Source organism: Centruroides sculpturatus, unplaced genomic scaffold (genome assembly GCF_000671375.1).
Source record: "Centruroides sculpturatus isolate CEXI.00-Female unplaced genomic scaffold, Cexi_2.0 scaffold702, whole genome shotgun sequence".
Lineage (NCBI taxonomy): Eukaryota > Metazoa > Arthropoda > Arachnida > Scorpiones > Buthidae > Centruroides > Centruroides sculpturatus.
Window position 1 is genome coordinate 144327 of NW_019384867.1, and position 21676 is coordinate 166002.

A 21676-nucleotide genomic window follows, 5' to 3' on the forward strand; every position below is an offset into this window, starting at 1 on the left:
CCTTTCTTTCCGGTCATGGGGCACGACGGACGGAAATCGCGCTATTTCTTCCCGTGCCGAACTTACGCCTTTTCCACTCCTCCCGACTCTCCTCCGGCGGGTGACAATTAATTTCTTTCGATTAGAACTTTGCTCGCCAGATGGCGACAGCGCGGAACCCGGAAAGGCCGCCACCGGCGTCGGGCGACGGAAGACCCGCCCGTGCCGGACGAACTTGCAGCGGGAAAGGAAAGGGACAGAGAGACTTCCTCGAGGTAAGGGAAAATCGCCGCCGCTCGACTCTCTCCTCTCTTCTCGGACGCGGAAACGTCTCTTTCGTGGTCGGTCCTCCTCTTTCCTCCGCCCACCACTCGGCTTTCGTTCTCGCTTTGCCTCGCCTCTTCCGGCTCCTTCCCCGAGACGAAAGCGGCCGTCGACCTTCCGCCGCGCCGAAAGAAGGGGAAGTCTGCCGCCGCCCGACGTCCCCGGGGAGCCGGGTTCTTCAACGCTGCGCGACCCCGCGACCCCGGCCGCGGCGGCTTCTTTCCGCCGTCGATTAGCGGGTCGGAGGTCGAGCGGGCGCGGAGGCGCTAATCGAAGGGGAGGAGCGGCCGTCCATCCGCGCGTCGACCGCGTCTTTGTGTCGGAAGAGGCGTCGGCCGCCTTTCTTCCCCCGCCACCGGAGGCCGTTCCGAAAACGGGGGGCATTCTAAACCTTCCCGCCGTCGGCTCCGACGCCGCCGCCGACCGCGAGGTGCGGACGACGAAGGAGAAGACCGGTAAAAGCGCGGAAGGGAAGGAAACGGAATTAACCGTTTGGTTCCGCGCGCTCGATATGGTCCGGACCGTGCCGAAGTCGTCCTCGACCCGGTGGTGGGTGGAGGAGCCGGACCCTAGCCGTCTACCGGGTCCGACGTTCCTCCGGTAAGCGGATGGCCCAGGCCGTACTTCCGACCCACCCGTCCTCTTTATTCGTAATTACGAATCGTTTTACGCTTTTATTTGTCACGGTATTATTAATTTTGGGATATTTTTGGGTATTAGGCCTATAAAACCAGGCTCGGATGCGACTTCGGTCCGTCTTTTAGGTAGCGAACCGAACTCCGACGATGAAACGTACGGGGTGGGTACGGATGGAATTACCAGGATGGGCTATTTTTAAAGATTTGGTAGGCAACGGGTTGGAAAAGAAGTCGACCAACGTATCGAATACCTAACTATTCGACCGTTAAATCTACTTTAAACTGGAGTATTTCCCATTTCGATAAAGTCATTACCACCGCGGAAGTGAGAAAATTGTTTACTTTAGTGCAGAAGCGGTGACCAGGCCCACGCCGAATGTAGAATCGACGATAGCCTATTAATGGGCGTAAGTTTTATGTCGCGTGTTATCGGTTTACTTCGCCGCCGTTCTTTGTTTGGCGAATGAGTAGTTAATCCCGAGAATTTCGTCACTCTTCCGGCTTATTTTCATTTAAATTATTTACCGAACGATTTATTCGGTATCGCATATCTTGACACTCGTCCTACGGTTTTCCTCCGCGAAAACCACTTTAATAATTTCCCTCGTCTTTTACTTAATCGCAGTTCGTAAGGTCTCCGTCTTTCGTATTTTGTCTATTTTGTGACGCGCGGAAGTCTTTACTACTTACTGCGGTAACTCGTAACGTCGCCCTTCCGAATTTTCTTAATGGCCGCTCGTCGACTGGTACTGTACCGCTAGTAGGCTACGTTTAATTCGTCGGTACGGTAGGATGCTACCCTTCGGAAACGTACGGTACTTTCTTTATAAAAAGCAACGGTCGGTAAGGGTGTCATCGTTTACGTTCTTCCATAAAATTGCCGGACGACTGTGGTATTTGGTTAATCTCTCTCCTTTTATCGCTATATTTTCTCATTGTTTATAATTAAATGCCATCTTCCCTTTACGTAAAGGCCGTAGTAAAACGGAGACGCTAATTGCAGGCTTATTGTAAATATACCGAGATACGGAAAAATATTTTAAAAATCGTAAGTATAAGTTAATTAACGGTAACGGATGTGGTCCGTCGGCCACGCTTTCACATTTTGTGCCGGGGGCACACCGGCCACGTATTTCGGTGTCCGTAAGTAAACGAAATGCAACGCATCCGCGCGCGCCCGATGTCCCGACGACCCGAGCGAGTCACCGCCGGGCAGCGTTAATCGGTCGAGACACTGGCGCCGGCATCCGAGTGGCTCCGATGACGTCGATACGGAACGTTTCCGGGTGAGGCGAAAATTCTTCCGAAATACGAAATTTCTGGGTGGAAAAGAATCGGGACAAAACCAAAAAGTAATCCGCCGCACGACGACGGATTCGGAAGAAGCAAAAGATGGGTTTACTAAAAAATTAAAAATATTTAAATCGTTCATAAATAGCCTACTTTTTCATTAACATCCGATAAACCCTGTTTGCAGTGGTCAAAACTTTAAAATGCCGCGCTTGGAAATTCAAACGAATTAAGTTTTTTGCCTCCGTGGAGAGGACTTCGCCGCTTGCCGAGGATTTTGGTGTACCGGTCGATGTGTCCAGGGTTCGATGGGAAAACGAAAAGAAGAAGAATACCGAATTTGTTTTTTCTTTCGTCTTTCCGAAAGGTATTTGTATACTGTTTATCAGAAAATCGCTGTTCTTTTACCATTTTTTCAGCCGTCGTGTATGGCAATCGAGACCCGACCGCAGTCGCTATCGATGTCGCGTCCTGGCATCGAAATATCGCTGGCGTGCACGAGTCGCGTTTACAATGACAAGTAAGCGCCAGGCTGGCAAAGAAGAGAAAAACAAAGTTGATTTATTACTTCTTTCCCCTCGTTGCCGAAATCTGCGCAATACTCTAAGTTATTTGTAGTTTGTAATTTATAGTTTGTTTTATAAAATTACAGTACAGCCTCGATTATCCGACCCCCGATTAACCGATACCTCGGTTAACTGACCGTCTAGTCGGTAAATTTAAAATGTCCGCTAGTGATGTGGCGCTACAATATTTGGCTATGTCTTGGCTACTTTAATATTATTTTTACGTGTTTTAGCTGGCAACTCTGGATCGACCATGAAAGGGAGCCAGTATTTAAACGAGGCTTAATTTTCTAATCTTTAATCTTTTTTTTTTTTCGTCCGCTTGGTGCCCTTGATGCATGGCTAACCGTCGTTCCTTCTCATGTTGTGTCTGCAATTTAAAAATTTTGGATAATGATTTACTTTCGTGTTCACAATGTTTGAAAAATGCTCATTTCTACTGTTACGGAATTGGTAGTGCTGCTTTTCATAAATTTAGTAAAACTTATAAAAAAAATTGGAAATGTGGATCCTGTAGACCAGTGAAAACTTCAAAGGGAAATGCAAATTCAGTTTTGGAATTTGGACAAGAAGATGAATTAGGTGAGTCAACTCACTTTATTTCTCCAGTAAATGCCAAACCGAGCGATTGTAATAATAAGCAAAGTAACTTCTTGCTCACTCCAACGACACCTGAGCCAACAGAGACAACCCAGTTTGACAAACTATTTTTAGAGATTAAACAAATTTATGGAGGTATGGAAAATATAAATGAAACAAATAAAAGTATAAAGGAATCGATTCAATTTTTATCAGATAAATTTGATAAAATTAATGACCGTCTAGACTCTTTGGAGATTAACAATAAAAGGTTTTTGATAGTTTTTGGTTGAAATTGCAGAGTTAAAACTAGAAAATTCTATATTGAAACGAGAATTAAATAAAACACACGAAAAATTAAGATCTATAGAGCAAGAGGTTAATAATTCAAGTTTAGAAATTGTTGGACTTCCTACTTTGATAAATGAAAATTTAACTGATATTGTTTATAAAGTTATGTCATTTGTGGATGATACATTTGATAAATTATCTATTGTAAATTGCTATAGGCCTAAGTCTCTTCCGAATGAAAGAAATCCATTGTTGCGTAAGACAAAGCCGATTGTAGTGAAATTGGCTAATGTTAATACGAAGCAAAAAATTGTCGATAAAATTAAAGAAAATAAACTAAAAATCACCTCTAGAGTATGTAATATAATAAATGAAGAATATAAAATTTATATAAATGATCATCTTACGCCATATGATAGAAATCTTTTTTATAGAACTAGAGTTTTAAAGAAGGAGGGAAAAATTCTAAATACTTGGACCAANGTATAATCAAGAAGACTCAAGCAGCTAAAGGAGTAACAAAAATCACATATGAGAAATAAAGAACATCGAAGAGTTCATAATGGAACCCTCGAAACGGATCTGACGACAGAAGAACGCCAAGAATGCTTGAATGAAGAACACCAAGAAACTCGGCGAGATATGTTTTCTTCTGAAAATGCGAACTTATGCCGATATCTGCTATTAAAGATCTTGTAAAGAAGTGGGATGATGTCAGAACAACGGTCTTAAAATGGCATCCAAACCAGGTTGAGGCTTGGGGATTTCTACAATTGCAATGCTATTAATTAATTACTTACGAAAAATCCTGAAGAAGAGAGAAAAGCAATCGACATTAGACAGATTCTTTAACCCTTTCAAACTGAAAAAACATGACTTACTAGTCATGTTTCTTCAGTTTACGTGTATACTGTGTACGTATGTATTGATATTTTTATTATTACATATAAATAAACGTAGTAAGAAAGTATAGCCTATATTTTTTATCTTGGGGAGTCTCCAGAACGAATTAATTAAATTCCCATTAAAACCTATGGTAAATCGATAATCGGTTNTGGATTTTTTCATACTTTTCGGTTATCCGACTTTTCAATTATCCGACCAACCCCAGTCCCCAATTGAGTCGGATAATCGAGGCTCTACTGTATTAGGCATAGCTGTTATTTTTTACCATTAACAAATTAATTAAGAAAAAATGTAAGTACAAAATACTGTAGTAATTTATAACATTAAGTAATGGTTTCTTTCTGGCTATTGTTAATTAGCGTCGAGTTAACTCTCGTCCGTACATTTAGCAGTATTTAGAATTAATCGCAGTTCTTTTGCGGAATCGAACGGATGAACGGCACCGCAACAGAACGAATTGTGGCAATTTCGCGAAAAACGAACGATGTTGATGGTAAAATATTCGGAGTGCAGACTCCGTGTCACTGGTTTTTTCCAACACGTTCGCTCGCTTCGTCGCTTCACTTTCGCTGCGTGGTTCAACGCACCACGCAATTTTAGGTGGCAATTTTTCTCCTCGTTAAGTACAGTACGACTACAATGAGAGAAATTGACGTGGAGACGACGATGTCACGGAGAAGCGTGAATTATTGCACCGTACTGAAATAAATATCAAAATGATTCGACTACGACTCTTACTTTTTGCCAAGAAAAAACTTTCGTTATTCGGATTACTTCGTAACGAACACATAAAAAGAAAACGTGTTCATCCTGTGTGGAAACAACGAAAGAATAAAGAACTTTATTACAATTTGTTAATAAAAGAGGATTTATACGGGTTTATACATATCTGTAGCTTCAAAAAAAGAACAAAACTTTTGATATATTCAGTAGCAGTCTTCTACTGGCGCAGCATTCGGCGAGAAGAGGAGAGACGCGATAAATGATCAAACTCTGTTAGATGTGTGCGAGAACCAGAAACTCGCTCACGCCAGCGGATTTCTCGCTACTCGCTCGCGAATGCTTTTCTTTACGAGAACTATATCGCTTTCGATACTAAATTCGCGTCTGCGTAGTCGCAACCTTAGGCTACGGCCATACAGACGCGAGCGAGACAATTGTTAGTGGTTTCTCGCTTTCGCTATCAGTAGCGTAAATTTTCGTTGAAGAGATTAGAAATAAAATAATGGATCTAAACGTCGCGTCGATTTATCTCTTTTCAGATAATTTTTTTAATCGCTTATTCCATATTTCGGAATAAGCCGTAACCGAATTAATTAATCTCTCATTAAGAAACCTTTAACGGTCTTTTCCTCACCCACGTACTGTACCTTACGGTACGCCGAAGAAGCCGAGTTTCGAATGGTGCAACAACGGAAAATCGGGTACGGAGCTATTGAATGCCGAAACTGGGTGCAAAGCCAGAACTTCGAACGGCGATATAAACGGGGTGAGATACTGGACAGAGCGAGACTCTGTTGGCCAGGTACAAACCGTGTGTCTCGAGGGTGTGGAATTTGGTTCGGCCACATTCGTACGGCCAAAAATTTCTCCCCGACTACTACTCTGGCGTCTGCACGGGTCGTCACTACCGTCGAGTTAACCTAAGCCAATATACGTATTAGAGCGCCGGTTCCGGCATCTGTTTCGTTTATACGTGGACCTATACGTACGAACGTATCCAATCGGAAACGCGACGATCTTTCGACAGACGAGAGAAGCCGAGCCAGAAACGTATTTTTGCGAAATTCCGACGGGTTACTATTTCGGTACATTGGAAAGAGACGTCCCCGCTAAATAAATTTTGGCCGGGGAACGATCGACGTTTAGGTCGGAATTCCTGGCATTGGCCGACATCTTAATCCAAGTGGCGCGGCAGACTCTTCGCCCGTTTCGTAGGAAAGTACGTAAATGTTGGAATACGTTATCCGATGCTAAGTGGGAGGATTTTTACGCAGGAAGTACGCTAGGGTAACGCGGGCGGGTGGAGGAAAGTTTATCGAACCTTCGAATTTAACCACCGAAAGTAACTTACAGTAAACGATAAGGATACTAGAAAGTTATAAAAAGTAAACTTCTGGAGTAGTTATAAAAGAAAGTACATAAACAAAAATAGTTGAAATAGTTACAAAGTTAGTAAACGCATTAAATACGTAGGACGCTTCCGTCCCACGAAACATGTTTAAGGCGTTTGCTTTTGTTTGTTAGTTACGGCAACGCAACACTTGGGCGATCTGCCTACGGGGATGCCTTCCGAGAGGTCTCGAGGATAACTGGCCCCTATTTAGATGTTAAAGACGTGGAGAAAACCAGGAAAACTCCACGTTGACGGCCCGTTCCGGCGAGGAGCCAATCCACCACCGAACTACCGGTGTTCGGGGAACGGATCCGCTCGGCCACTGACGGGCACATTTAAGACACTGGTGGCCAGCATGGTTCTATCGAACGACACATACGTCTTAAATGTGCCCACCACTGTCTTAAATGTCTTAGATACTGCTCGTCGGTGAACAGCGCGAGAATAGAACGACGGCCGAGGGTAGCGGTCGAGAACAGGATGAGGTTTCTACTAAAGAAGGAAAGAACGGCCGGAATCGGGTCGAAAGGAAAGCAAAGGCGACGGCGAGGACTCTATATTTGAAATTCTTTCCCGAACTTTCCCGGTCAAAAGGCTGCAGAGTCGACAAGAAAATATTTGAAGAAGGGTTAAAAGCGCGGAATGGAAAATTTTGAAAAAGTCATAAATAGCGTAAGGACGAGCGCGACCTCCCGACGCCAAACATTTCTTACCAGACTCCACTAGCGTAAAATTTTTTTTTGCGGTGGAGGACCAAGTTTTTACTTCGACGGTACTATCAAAGTTACGGTTGTATACGATATAAGGACAACGAGTGTATTCTGCGATTTTCTCCTACTACAATTATTAATACAAATGTAGTAAAAAATAATATCTTTACTTTCGTATATTAATTATTATTATTGTAATATTAGGATACTATACTGAACTTATACGCTTAGCGTTTTTATTATATACTCGTCTAAATCGAAGGATTTTCTTTTGGCCGTCCATATCGCTTGTTTTAGGCATCCATTATTATAATCGGATACCTCTTGTAGTAGATCGTGGATACTTTCGGATGTTTTCCATAAATCTTTCCAGGTCTATTCCAGGTCTTTAAGTAGGTACGAGAGAACGTACTGTAACTGTACAGGCTCGTTTCTCGCCATTTTCGCGCCGTGTCACAATGAGGTAGACTGTGCTGACTTCCGATTGGTCGATGGTAACGTTTTGCGGAGGTATTCGCGTCTAAAGTCGAACAATGTTTGACTGGCTTTACGCTCGTTTTACGATCCGCTCCGGAGTAAAATATCATGCTCACGTGATTAAAAGTGTTTACGGCGAGTGTTTTTACGCTAGTGGAGTCTTGGACTTAACGAATTGTTGGCCGCCAGTGGTATTAGTATCGTTCGACTTCTACCTGGAAGAGACAGAAGGAGAAAGTGAAATGACCGTTTCTCAGGCGAGTACGGGGCATTTAACATTTTTCGTTTGATCGAAAATTCCGGATTTTCCTTTTAACTTTTACACGGGGGACGGTTCTGCATCCGAGCGGAGAGAGTCGACTGTCGATTTTCTGCAGCCGGGCACATCGATGATTCGAGCCGATGCCGGGGGTAGAGTTACTTTCGACCATTATACTACGACAGTGGGAGGAAGAAGTTAGAGACAGAGAAGACGGAAGGCGACGATCCCAATTTCCACGAGCGCACTCCGCCGCGCTTCCGGTAGAGCTGGAAATGGAAACGTTGGAGCCGTTAATCGATATAAGAAATACGGACGAAAGTGAAGTGCGCTGAGAGTAAAGTTACCGGTTTGCTGGAAACTTTTGTAATTTTATGGTATTTTTATTTTACTTTTTATGCAATCTGTAGCGCACCTTTCGGATGTTTTATTTTTTTTGTAACGGTTCGTTTCTTACTTTGTTTTTGTTCGGAATGTTGCCATTTGTTATTTTCCGAGTGTTACGATCGACGGCTTGGGTATTGCATTATTCGCTTCTACCAGATACGATAAATGAATAAAGTTTGTATCGCTCCTTCTACTCTGCGGGTTTTGTACCGGGCGGTTAAGTTATTTACATTGTGACTTCAAAATAGCGGAGAGAGACGAAGAGGAAACTTTCTTATAGACCAATTGTTCTTAATATCGGCGTTCAGTGTGTTTGCGCGCCGGCCGGTGCCCGGGAAAGGCACTTTCGGGTTGTACTTTTTTCTTTCGGAAAGACGTAACCCAGATTTGAGTATAAGTACTTTCGACTCCCTCCCACGGGCAGGTCGTAATCCGGCGACGGAAACGATTAATTATTCCGAACGCGGACCGTTTAAAGGTGTTTGTTGTGTTCAGGACGGAACTGGAGCCTCCCGGCTCTATCTCTTTTCACAACGACGAGGTGCCAGCTTCCCCGTTGGGAAAAGGGGTAGAGCCGGGTCGGACCCGAAGAGCCCGCCCGGACCGGAGACGACGTTATTCGACCAAAGGTCTGTCCGGTTCTAACCGCCGACGGAAGAGTATTCGGTAAAACTCGGCCGCCAGTTACGGTAGAAACCGACTTCGGAGGGCAGAAGTTTCGACACGTCGATGGCCGTAGAAAAGCGCCGTGAGCCCACCGGGCGGAGGAAATACAAAGGCCTTTACTTAAACCGGGAAGACTCGTGGGGAGGGAGTGGAAGGTTCCGGTCCGGACAGTCGATGGGAAGTGCCGGCCGATTACCGGAAGTGGGGTTTTCTTCCGCCCTCCTGTATTAACGCAGGTAAATTGCCCCGGGCTGGAATAAATTCCACACTCCCCGCGGTGCAGTTTTCGGTCCCCGTTTATTTAATTTGTTTGTAAACCCCGTATTTGCCGGCGCCGACGAATTACGTTTGCCGACGACGTTATCGTTCCGACCGCTAATTTTCGCGCGGTGCCTGTAATTGTTCCTACGGCGGAGGCCGTTATCGCCGAATGGGATGTAGAACGGGCCATCGATTTCTTGCCTGCGTAAACGTCTAGTTTGTGATTTTATTGGGACGGTCGAGCGCTTTCCACCACTGCGATGCTCTGGGTTTTCGATGTCGTCTCTTCCCGCCTGCGGGTCAGGTTCGCCAATGGATAAGCCGACGATTCTCGACCCGTCTTCCGTTTCCTTCCCGAGGACTCCGGACGAAATGCAACGCTAGAAAGAGTCCCCGCGGTCTATTCGCTGCGGCCTTTCTACTCTTCTGCACTCTGTCCGGCAACCTTTCTAATCCCCGAGGTTCGAACGGAGTTGGGTAAAAACGACTTAGACCGCAATTGATCAACAAATAGTTGTGGCCTCCTCTCCTCTCCCTTCCAGTAAACGCCCTTTCCCAAAATTTCGCGTTATTCGACCAGAAATACCAATGCGTCGATCTTCGCCGAAAAGTTTCTTTGGCGAAATCGAGCAAGTATATTTGATATCGGTCCTCGTTGGGCAGAGATTTTATAAATTGGTAGACCTATAAATTTCCAATGTCGTCCGTCTGCCTGTCTGTCCAGAAAAGAGTTAGATAGCTGAAAGGCGAAACCAAATAAGGAAATGTTAGAGGTGGGAGGCTCGATTAACTACGTACGAACTCTCTGCGCAAACCAGAAGGCTTGTTATTTCGATTCAAAAATTTCCCCGGAAAGGTGTTTGATAGATGACCGGCAGGTCTGTTGTTAAAGGAAAGCGCGATATACGGTAGCGAGCCACCACTAATTTCGGGTGGAGAGCATATATTTTAAATTAAATAAATTAAAAATATGATTAAAAATTGCAGCCCGGTATTGTGACCATGTCACAATAAATAATTACTCGTTCCAATTTTAATTCCAAATTTAACAAATTAACTTTAACTTTAAACTCCCGTTTCTCGTGCATTTACTTTTATCCTCGTGATCTTTCGATTCATTAACTAACTAGTTTTAAAAAAATATTATTAATATTTGTAAATAAATATCTTTTAATTTTTGAAAACGAATCGTGTATTCAGTGGAAAACCTTTCTCTCAAAAATATCAGACGAAAGTGCTTTGCAATTGATATTATTCGGGAAGTTTAAAGAGATTAAATCGTCGAGACAACAGTGTGGAACGATACGGGATAAAATAAGAGCACTTACTAGACAGATTAAAGGTTATTCAAATTAAAGATAAGGAATATTATACTAATCAATTTTATGACATAATTTCTTCATTTCAGTTTTGGAAAGGTTTTAAGAAACTACCCATAACTGTCGTAAAAAGAAAAACCGATGAAACGATCGAACAATTAATACATAATGGAGAAACTTACAACGACGAAGATAATATCGGCAACGTGTCTGTAAATCATTATCGTCTTTACAATAACTCAACAAACTTTGACGTCATTTCGAACAAGTTGGAATTCTTTCGTTCTGGTCGAATGCACTCCGCAACAAACATACGATGCAGTTATAAATCTAAAGAGCGGTACTCCGGATATACACAATGTTAATATTGAAATATTAAAACAAATAGCTGACATAGTTGCCGTGACTATTTCATATTAAATATAAATAAATCGTTTAATACTAGAATTTTTTCACACGATTAAATCATAGTCGTTTCTTACCAATTTAAAAGAAAAAGGAGCCAAATCGGATATGGAAAATTACGCACCGATTATTATAATTCCAGTTTTAGCGAAGAGTATTGAAAAAGCTTTTACGCGAGATTCGGCAATTACTTTAGTAAAAATAAAATAATTCGTAATAATCTATCCAAACAAAAAAATGTGAGAGGTAAAAAATACGGCAAGTAAAAAGTTATGACAATTTAGACGAAGGTGAAAATATTTCTTAGGAGTTTTTCTTTGGTAAAGATAAGCTTGACACTTGGAAGCTGTACCCACAAGATTTTTGCCCGTATTCTTGTTTTCTACATTTTTTACTTGCCGTATTTTTTTACATCTCGGATGTTTCTCTTTGGATGTCAATTGTTTTTGTATAATAATTGTATTGTTACGTCAAAACATAAGACGTTGACGTACGATTCGGTCGTCGCTCGGTGACTGAACGCAAACCGAACGCTTTCGATTTACCGTTCGGAAAAATCGTTATAAAAAGTTTTAATTAGCATAAATTTGATATTTTGTAATTCTGAGTAACATTTTGAATAAAATTCGTTTCTTTCCATGCAATTTTATCTTTGCAGCGTAATAGTAAGCCCTAAAACTGAATTAGTTCTAAGGGAAACCTCTGTGAACTTTGACCTATCGACCAGGAAGTTTAGCCGGCAGCTCACTGATAACGAGGAAATCTTAAGTTTAAAATATCAGCTTTCTAGATTCTGTATTTTTTTCGAACGAGATATTCAGAATTACTTCGGGTGTTTGGTGAGACCGAGAAATTGACCCCCGAAAATCGGCAACTTTGATTTCTGTGTATAGTCAGTTGGTGACTTTTTTACTTGTCGAAGAGTCACTGACGTGACTCCTAATACAGTTATGAAAGGAATTTCTCTACAATCGACGCTTTGTTACATTTCACACAATTAGTTACTATGGTACTTAAATCCTATACACTAGTGTGAAAATACAAGCGAGGGTAAACCCTCTAATCGTCAGAACGGTTAGTTCCACTCACTGGGTCAGTGGATAGGTCTTAAAACGTGTGTGGGAGTCGCGGGTGCGTTCGATTGGTGTCCGTTTAAACAAAAGAACAGGCAGGTAGATTAAAAAATCTTTCTTTATCCTCGCCTTTTCCCATGTTTATATGGGGTCGGCGTTTCCTTCTCTAATACGTTTTTTCCATTTCTCCCTATGAAGAGCTTCTTCTCTCTGAAGTCCCCTCTGGTTCGAGTCTTCTTCCACCTTATCTTTCCAACGCATCTTTTCTCTTCCTCTTTTCCTTTTTCCTTTTATTACCGGTTTTCCGATCTTCTTTCCAACATAATTGTCGCTTCTTCGCTCTACGTGGCCAAACCACCTCAACCTGCATTCTTGCATCTCTTTGCTCGAGGGGCCCACCTTAACAGAACCTCTAATAAAATCATTCCTTATTCTATCCTTTGACACTCCACACATTCATCTCGACGTTCTCATCTCCGCCACCTCCGTCTTTCTTTCTTGAGCTCTTGTTATTGCCCGAGTCTCCGCTCCATGTAACGTTGCGGGTCTAACAACTGATTTACATAATTTTCCTTTCAGATTGCAGCTATCTTTCTTGTCGCATAACACACCGCTCAGCTTCCTCCAGTTCATCCATCCACATTGAATTCTATGCTGCACCTCCTCCGAGTTCAATCCTCCTACTATCTCGACAAATGTCTCAAGATATTTAAAACTCCGAATCAAAGGGAGCGGCACATTTTGGATTTTAATATTACAGTCGTCTCTACCATTCAAAGTCATATAAGCTGTTTTAGTTGCGCTAATCTTCTTGTCTCTTTCTTCCAAAACTTTCCTCCAATCTTCCAGTTTCTTTTGAGCCTTGGTTGGAAAATATTATCCGCAAACAACATACTCCACGGAACCTCACACTTCACGTTACGCACCATCACGTCCATTATCGGGTCAAACAAATAAACCAACATTAACGAAGAACCCTTCTGTACTGCCCACACTGCTCTTAACTTGGGTCTCCGTTCCCTCGTATAGTATATTTCCTTGACGAGCCTAACATATTTTTCTGGAACATTCTTTTCCCCCTCAAACATCTCCATACCTCTTGCCTCGGTACCCTATCATACGCCTTTTCTAGATCTATGAACACCGCGTGCAATTCTTCCTGCATTTTCCTGTGCCTTTCATCAGCTGTTTTAAAGCAAAGATAGCATCAATCGTACTCTTTCCCGGCAAAAAGTCAAACTGTTCCTCTCTAATCTCAGATTCCTGCCTAATCCTTCTTTCTACAATTTTCTTCCAGATCTTCATAGTATGGGACAATATCCTTATAGTGTATGTAACCTTCGACTGCTGCCCCGAGATTATGATTTTTTTTCCCTTTTATTCTGAATTTCTCTCCAATAGAGTTTTGGTATTTGTAACATCTGAGGGGATATTATTTCTGATCCAAATAAACAGATGTTCGTCGGAGATGTGTGATAACATCTCTTCCAAAAGAAGTTTTACTTCTCTTCCCACGAATTTGACATCAATTATTTTAACAAATTCTTAATAAAATTAAATTATTCTTAATTTTTACACTAGTATCGGCATTTGTCGACCTCTCTAAAGCTTTTTCTAAAGTTGATTAGCGGTCGGCAAAAATAATTTTAAAATATATAGGATCGAAAAGTACGCCATTGCGCTGTTTATCATCTTACTTGTTAAATCGTAAATATTATGTGAAAGCGAACAACTCTATTTTTAGGTCCGTTTTAGGTCCTTATTGTTTTTAATATTTAGTCTATATTAATGACTTTTTTGAATTTTTACCTAAAACCAATCTTATAACGTATGCAGACGATATTGTAATATCATATTAGGACTCGAATACCAGGGCACTCGAGACAATTTAAATAATATATTTAAAAAGTTAATTGAATATCTGAAAATTTATAATCTGTGTATCCACACTGATGAGACTAAATTTCTGTGTTTTACAAAAAAAAATAAGTAGGCTACATATATGATGATCAGGTGCAAATTAAAAATAATAATAATAATAATCAGTCGAGTTGAAAATTTACCTGAACTTCGATGGAATCGGTACGTAAACAGTCTGACTTCGGTGTTGACCAAATTTAAAGGAATAACGAAAAGGGTACAACCATTCTTAATTGCATGTTAACTACAAGATATTAATTCTAAAATTAATTGCAATACGTTTAATTAAGTTAAAACTCTTCCGTACTTATATCGAAGCAGAATTTAAATACGAAATATCAATCTGGGGTTCCTGTTTATATATTTTAAATAAATTGCGAGTAGAACGAAACCGTTTTATCGATCGATTCATAATCTGTACTACTGTATAATGATTTTGGGTGTCTGCCTATTATATTCAAGATAAAATACATAAAATATCTACTTTGTATAAACAACGACTACTCGGACGGCTTTAAGTTACTAAAACAACAAAAAATCGAATGCTTTCTTTTCGAGTTAGTCAATAAATATCTTAAACCGACAAACTACAGTTTCAAAATAAAAAATAATTATTTGTTGCCGGAGGTTACACTAAGAATGGGCCAAATAGCTCTATTGTTTCATTCGATAAAGATGTGGATTAGTTTACGCAACGAAGTGAAAGAGTTAAGCGATTAAAAACTTTTTAAAAGAAGATTTAAAAAGTTATTAAATTGTTTTTAAATTTGTAAATTTAATTGGTTTTTCCCTCCTTTTGTATTTTTTAGGTTTATTTATCTCGAAATACTGACTGGTGAATGAAGATAAGGTGGAGTTAATCGGTGCCATCCTGCTGAAGTTTCTGTCCAAACGTGTAAGACAATAAGCCTGTCCAAATCACACGGCTTCCGTGTGACACATATAATGAGAGAGTGGTCGTATAAGTAACGCTTTTCTATTGGCAGTTTGTGATCACGCGACTTAAAGCCGCCATTATTCTTCCAAACAACGTGCTAGAGAGATTGGAACGAATGTGGTGGATAAATTTTATCGTCTACGCGTTGATTGTCGGCAAACGAATTAAAATTAATAAAGGTTAGTAATATTAAGAATATATTAACAATATTTCGGCTAATGACCATATACTGTCTATCTGTATTGACTTTAAATTTTTGAGTTTTATCCGAACTGTTATATACTAAACGATAACTTCTTACTTAAATGTTATCATTTCTTTTAACTTATTTTACACTTCAATAGTTTTTAGAGTGTGACTACGTGTGCCGCTTTCGGCTGCACAAATCTCAGCTAGAAAAGAGTTTTGATAAAACTTTTTCCGAAAGATCCCGCACGTCGTAAACGTTGGCAAACAAAAGCAAACGAGAAGGCTGGAAAGCAACCGACAGCAACTATTTATGCGAAATAAGTAAAATAGTAACAATCATCTATGTATTTAAATTTTTATATTATTTTAGAATAATATATTCATTCACGAAACAGATCAAATTGCTTAAAATTTAAATAAAAAATTCAGTATACATAAATTAATACGGGTATTCATATAATTTAATATCTACAATACTGTATCTCATATGAAAGGCCTTATTAAATATTGTAAATTATTGTAGATTTGTAATTTAGAATACTGTATAGACTATATATAAAGTAGGATTTGATACGCAATGATTAGTGAATGAGAGATAAATTTTAATTATATAATATTTATCATTAGCTACTTATAATAAATTATTATCTTAGTTTAATAAGTAATAATAATAATGTATAAGTGTAATGTGTATTGTTCGGGAATTAAGTTATTTTGTAAATACACCTCACAGTAGAATACACTTAATATTCTGTAAACACAAACATATATATTATTCATTTAATTGCACGGAACTTTTAAAATAATTATGCAACTGCAAACCATACTATAAGTACAGTACATATACAAGTAAAACTTATAAGTAGAGTCTCACATTAGTAATATATATATCTATTTTTTAGTAATAACTTATATAGGCTATATATATATATATTACTAATATTAGACTCTTTACTTGTGTTATAAGATAATTTTTACTTGTATATGTTACTTGTGTTATGGTTTGCACTTGCATAAAGTTCCACGCAATTAATCATGTAATAGCATCGATTGTTTAAATCAAAATGTGCCGTCTTAATATTTCAAATGATACACTCGATCCGATTTTCAGGTTCAATTTCCCGATGATCAACGAGAAAAAACTAAAGTCGATCGAACTAGAAAATTGAAGCACGATGATCTCCTTTTCATATATCCTTAAGCGTTACCTAAAAAAATCTACAAGGGCTCTCCACCGATTTAAAAAAAAAAAAAACTTCCTTCAAAAACCTGTAAAATTTCGAATGACGCAAATTCCGTCGAACAGGCATTAAGTTTCGAACGAGTAACAGAACTCTGGAGAATGTTCATTCGAAGAATAAACAAAACTGTAAGCGTATCTTCATTGAAATTATAAATTGTGATTTTGAAATTCAGAAAATTCATTTTAAAGAATGTCACAACATTAAAAGAAACATTAGATATTGTTTTATAACATTTCGACTTAACCTTTTTGATTTAAAAAAATAAGAAAACAAATGTAAAGTTCAGTTTTAAAATGCTCTTTCGAGTAAAGGGCAAACAATGCTCATATTATATAAAAGTGTTAATTACTATTTTTTCAAAATTTAATTTGTTTTTTACTAATTACTTTAATGATATAATTAAATACTGTAGATATTAGATATTTTATGCATTTTTAAAGTTTACAAAATGTAATCAAATTTTTATATTTTTTCAAATATTTATTATTTATATTTCTACGCATATAAAAATTATATAAAAGGTAATGAATTAAATGAAACTATAATTTCTTTTGTAATTTTAAAAATAAATGGCATTAGTTTACCTAATGAATAGGCGGAACCACGCCATACTTTTGTTCTCCGAGACTTTTCCTATCATTTTGTCACGTCTGTTTTATTTCATTGTAGAAATTAGCATAATAGAATAATAATTAACATTTAGGATATGAGAAAAAAATTGACTCGTCACTCGTCACGTGGGGTAAATGTTCATCGTAAACAAATTTCAAAAATTATTAAATAGTATATTAAATAAACAAATAATAACGGTTAGAATTAGTTCTAAAGGTCGAAAACGACATTTATTTGCTTTTAGCCGATTTTCCGTTTTAAAAAAGAGGGAGATTATTTTGGTTTTCCCAACGAAGTATAGTATGCGGCAGCGGCTAAATAAGAAGTGTGGAAAAGACACGGCAGCGATTGTTCGTATGACCGCTCTCTCATTATACGCTCTCTAGGTCGAAACTATTTAATGTATTGAAATACAGTAGAGCGTCGATTTTCCGAAAGTCAATCGTCCGAAAGAATTCCAGTCGGCAAATTTAAATTTTCGCTAGTGCTGTGGCGCTGCAATCTTTGGCTATGTCTTGGGCTACTCAAATATTTTACGTTTTGATACTAAATTAACATCTGAAGTATAATTTTTTATTGTTTTTATATTTTTCAATATATTTATTTTGTCTGTACAAAATAAAAAAATAATTTTTAACGATACAATAGTCTTTGTTAGGCTTAACATCGACGAAAATTCAACGCGAAGCGACACGCAACGGAGAAAAATTTCAACATGGGATACGTTAAACTATTTTTTCGTACATAAATCGGCTATCCGAAATATCAGTTATACGAACAACCCCAGTGCCCAATTGATTCGGAAAATCGACGCTCTACTGTAATATTAATAGACGCAATTGATTATTTTAGCACGTTACCATTTCATTTAAACAGTTTATTCATTTACAGCCTAAAAATATCACCCGAACATATAATTTTGTCTACCACTGTTGACTACAATATTACGTAGAGATGAAACTCCTGTACGCTGCGCCGCCAGGGATTCGGCGGAGAATCTGATGCGGCAGCGTGACGACAACGTTTCGCATTCGACTGAAAAATAAACGGCAAAGCGGCGTACAGTTCCCTTGGCTTACAAATAGTGGTGCCGCCTGTACTGTACAGCGGACACGTTGATCGAGATTCCCGGTAAACGCATTGAGCTCCGAGGCACAATTTTTGACAATTATCGTGAACGTATACGATGAAAAATTCGTAATTTAACTGGAAAAAATGAATTTACTTCAATTTTAACCATATTAAACAAATTTAATATAACTTTATTTGTTTATTTGTTAACAACAACTTTTAAAAATGTTTGCTACCCAGTGAAGAAGAATTCCAAGTTTATTGTTTAAACTCGGAATGCCGCTTTACTTAACGAACTTAAATTTAGTTTTGGAAATGAATTATGTTTCGCTAGTATCGAAAAGGTTTAAGTAGATTGACAAAGCTATACATACAAACACTCAATCAATGTTATTTGACGCCAATTCGAAAGTACGCAGTCTTGTTTCCAAATGAACGCATTTCAAAATTCCTTTGTAAAATGAAATAAAAAATCTGATGACAATTTCCTAAGTTAAAATTTTTCTCAAATTTTTAGTTTGTTCGATTCCAGATTTCTCTTCCGTTTTTCGAATGACGATTCGACTATTCGTTGGAAAACAAATTCGCACGTTTCTCACAACGTCATTCGGCTAGACGTGTTTCTTTAACACAAATGAACATAATTTCCTTTAAAACTGTAGACGAAACAATGATATTTGAACGAGAACGTTTTTGACTCGCTTCTCTACAAATTTAAATATTTAAAAAATGTCTAATTGTGTAACCCTAATATAAGGCAGGTTGTCAAGATCTTTTCTTCAACATTTAACACTCCAAATCTCTTTTTTTCTACTCTTGCCATCTCTATCGTCAACATTTCTTTGCGTACTGTGTGAAATTTTGTTTGTAAGCTATCAATGTAATTTGTATTCGACTCGTCCGGATTCGATCCGGGTCCCCAGAGCGGTAGGCTGCCACCTTGACCGCTCGGCCATCCCGCCGTCAAGATTTGATTTTACGTCAGTGATTACCGCCAAAATATTAATTCCTAATTCCCCTCGAATGTGTTTCTTTCAAAATTTTTTCAACCTTCTCAGCCAATCTTTGTCCAGCTTGAACCTGTGAAATAAGTTATTGGCTCCTTCCAACTAAATGTTATTCCTCTTAACATAAAAATCAAAACACGACAAAGCCGAAACAGAATTATCTTGTTTCACTTCTTTAATAATCAGCCCTAACATTTTTTTCAACTCGACTCATACAAAAGTTTTTCACAAATTTACATCTCGTCGAGTACAGCACACAATTACTAATTTGGAATGGTTGTATTATATATTGCGACAATCCAATAATTCCAAATAAATGCCATCCTGAAAATCAATTTTTTTTTCCATTCTTCTACATATTGTTCTATTAGAAAGAAGGGGTAAACCCTCACATATCGCATTAAAAACTAATGAAACCAGTTTGAGAAAGTACACTCAGCAGAAACATCTAAATAGAGGAAACATTTGAATGTTGTGGCACAATACTGGAAGCAGATTTGACAGTATGACTCAGCGTGTGAATAAAGTGTACATTACACAGACTAGAATTACAGGAAGGTTGTACAATATTTAAAAATACTTAATAATTTTAAATGCAATCTTTAAAAGAGGAGGTCAGCTGTCGAAAGAGCTATTAATTAATTAAGCTATTAATTAATTAACCAGACTCCTAGATTTTCCGGTATCTTGGTGTCCCGAAAATCTTCCTCGTTGTAAATCTAGTGTAAACGTTCGAAATTTGGGATTGTGTAAGTTCGGAGCGATCTAACGAATTTATTCGAAATTTAAGACTTCCGTAGTCTTCATCGCGGACACTAAATGTTTTAAATTTCATTTAAATCGGTTCGTTATCTTTGAGATATTAATGGTCAAATTTGGCTCTTTAACATTAGACGTGTGACGGAGCCTACTACAGAACGCTAACGCGCTCTATAATAAGGAATTCATACTCCTTTTTTCCATAAATCGCATCCCATTTTATAATGTAACGGGAGATAACTCCTGGATAAACACCGCGGTGTAAAAATCCCAATTTTATAAACTGGAAATTATTCTCCTAGAGCAAAACAACCAGACATTAATTTCCAAAGATGGGATGGAAATTTCCAAAGAAGGACCGAAAACTTCAGAGCCATCTTTCAATGAATTATTTGTTTTTGCTAATTCATCTTCGGGCCCTCGTACATTTCCACACCTCGATGGTATGAGTCGATTATCATCGTGGACGACGATAATCGACTCGAGATGTGGAAGACCACAACGACGTGGACGACGTTGTGGTCTTCCAAAAAAAAATATTCGAAAAAAATATTCACTACCGGTGTGATTTCTGATGGTAGAAATTGAAAAGTATCGACAAATTTATCGACACAAATGCCAGAGCTGGAATCATTCTTAATTTCTGTGCAAAGTCGGAATCTTCTCGGTAACGTTGCAAAACCATTCTCTTCAAAGTTTTTGCAGATGATTCTATTTAGATGAAAGAAACATCCTGTAATTTCGCAATCTGAAAAAACTTTTGTAAATTCTCGTAAATTTCTAAACTACCAATTTAAAATCAATCGCGATATTCTTTGGTCTCATACTGACAATCGGTGTTGTTCATTTTTCAAACAGTTCAATATAATCCGAGCTTTTTTCCGCAGTACACACGGAACGATTTGTCGATTTACTGGAACACGAATGCTTTACAATGGAACAAAAAGTGCACGAGCCGTTTCGAGAGTTTTACCAGAATTCAACGATAACTTATTTCGAGGAGTATCAGATTGTCACGTGTTCCAAAGGTGAACATTCTGTTGTTATTGTTTGAATCGGAACGGAACAGAAGTAAATCTCGGCCACGGCAGACGAGTTTCCAGCCATCGGCATTCGGCGGAACAGGTAGGATTATCGACGTCCGGACACGGATACTGAGACATAAACGACCAAGTTCGGGCAACGGGGCCATCGCATCTTCACCTACCATTCAAATAGAGCGAGCGATTGTTTGCCACCACGCCGGTCTTTTGCTAGTCTTTTCATTTGTGGAACCGCTTAGACATCAGCTAGTCGCTCCGTATCCGGAGCACTAGGACGATGGTTTAACCCAAGCATAGCCCGTCCAACGAATTTATGTGGCCCGCGATGAATTTTTCAAAATAGTTCGATGAAAAATTCTGACGCCTAACAAAAAAAAGTCAACAACTCACTGCGCGTTTAGAGTTAACCCTCCATTGCAAATCTCTTAAGTACAGCGTAGTGTTGATAAAGCGTGATAATGTGAGAAATGTATCTGTAATCTCTATCTACAATTCAGTCTCTACGGGGTGACACCACAATGAGATCTCTCACCACCTGAAAATCTTCCTAGGGCAACCTCTGCTTCGGCTTGTGGAAAAAGTTTTCTTTCCAATCCAGTCTGAGGGCAACTGGGCCGTGCGGTAGATTTTCTTAGTATGATGCAAGTC

At 39.0% G+C, this 21676-nt stretch overlaps 1 long non-coding RNA gene across 2 annotated transcripts; it reads left to right on the plus strand.

Annotated features, from left to right (window-relative positions):
• Positions 1 to 124: 124 nt before the first annotated feature.
• On the plus strand, positions 125 to 16897 carry LOC111630792. Of its 2 annotated transcripts, XR_002757585.1 has the most exons (5): positions 125 to 254; positions 14976 to 15061; positions 15153 to 15282; positions 15448 to 15613; positions 16404 to 16897. It is a non-coding gene; the product is annotated as an uncharacterized LOC111630792 (long non-coding RNA). The 2 variants fall into 2 exon arrangements; XR_002757584.1 differs by having other exon boundaries at positions 15448 to 16452.
• Positions 16898 to 21676: the final 4779 nt, after the last annotated feature.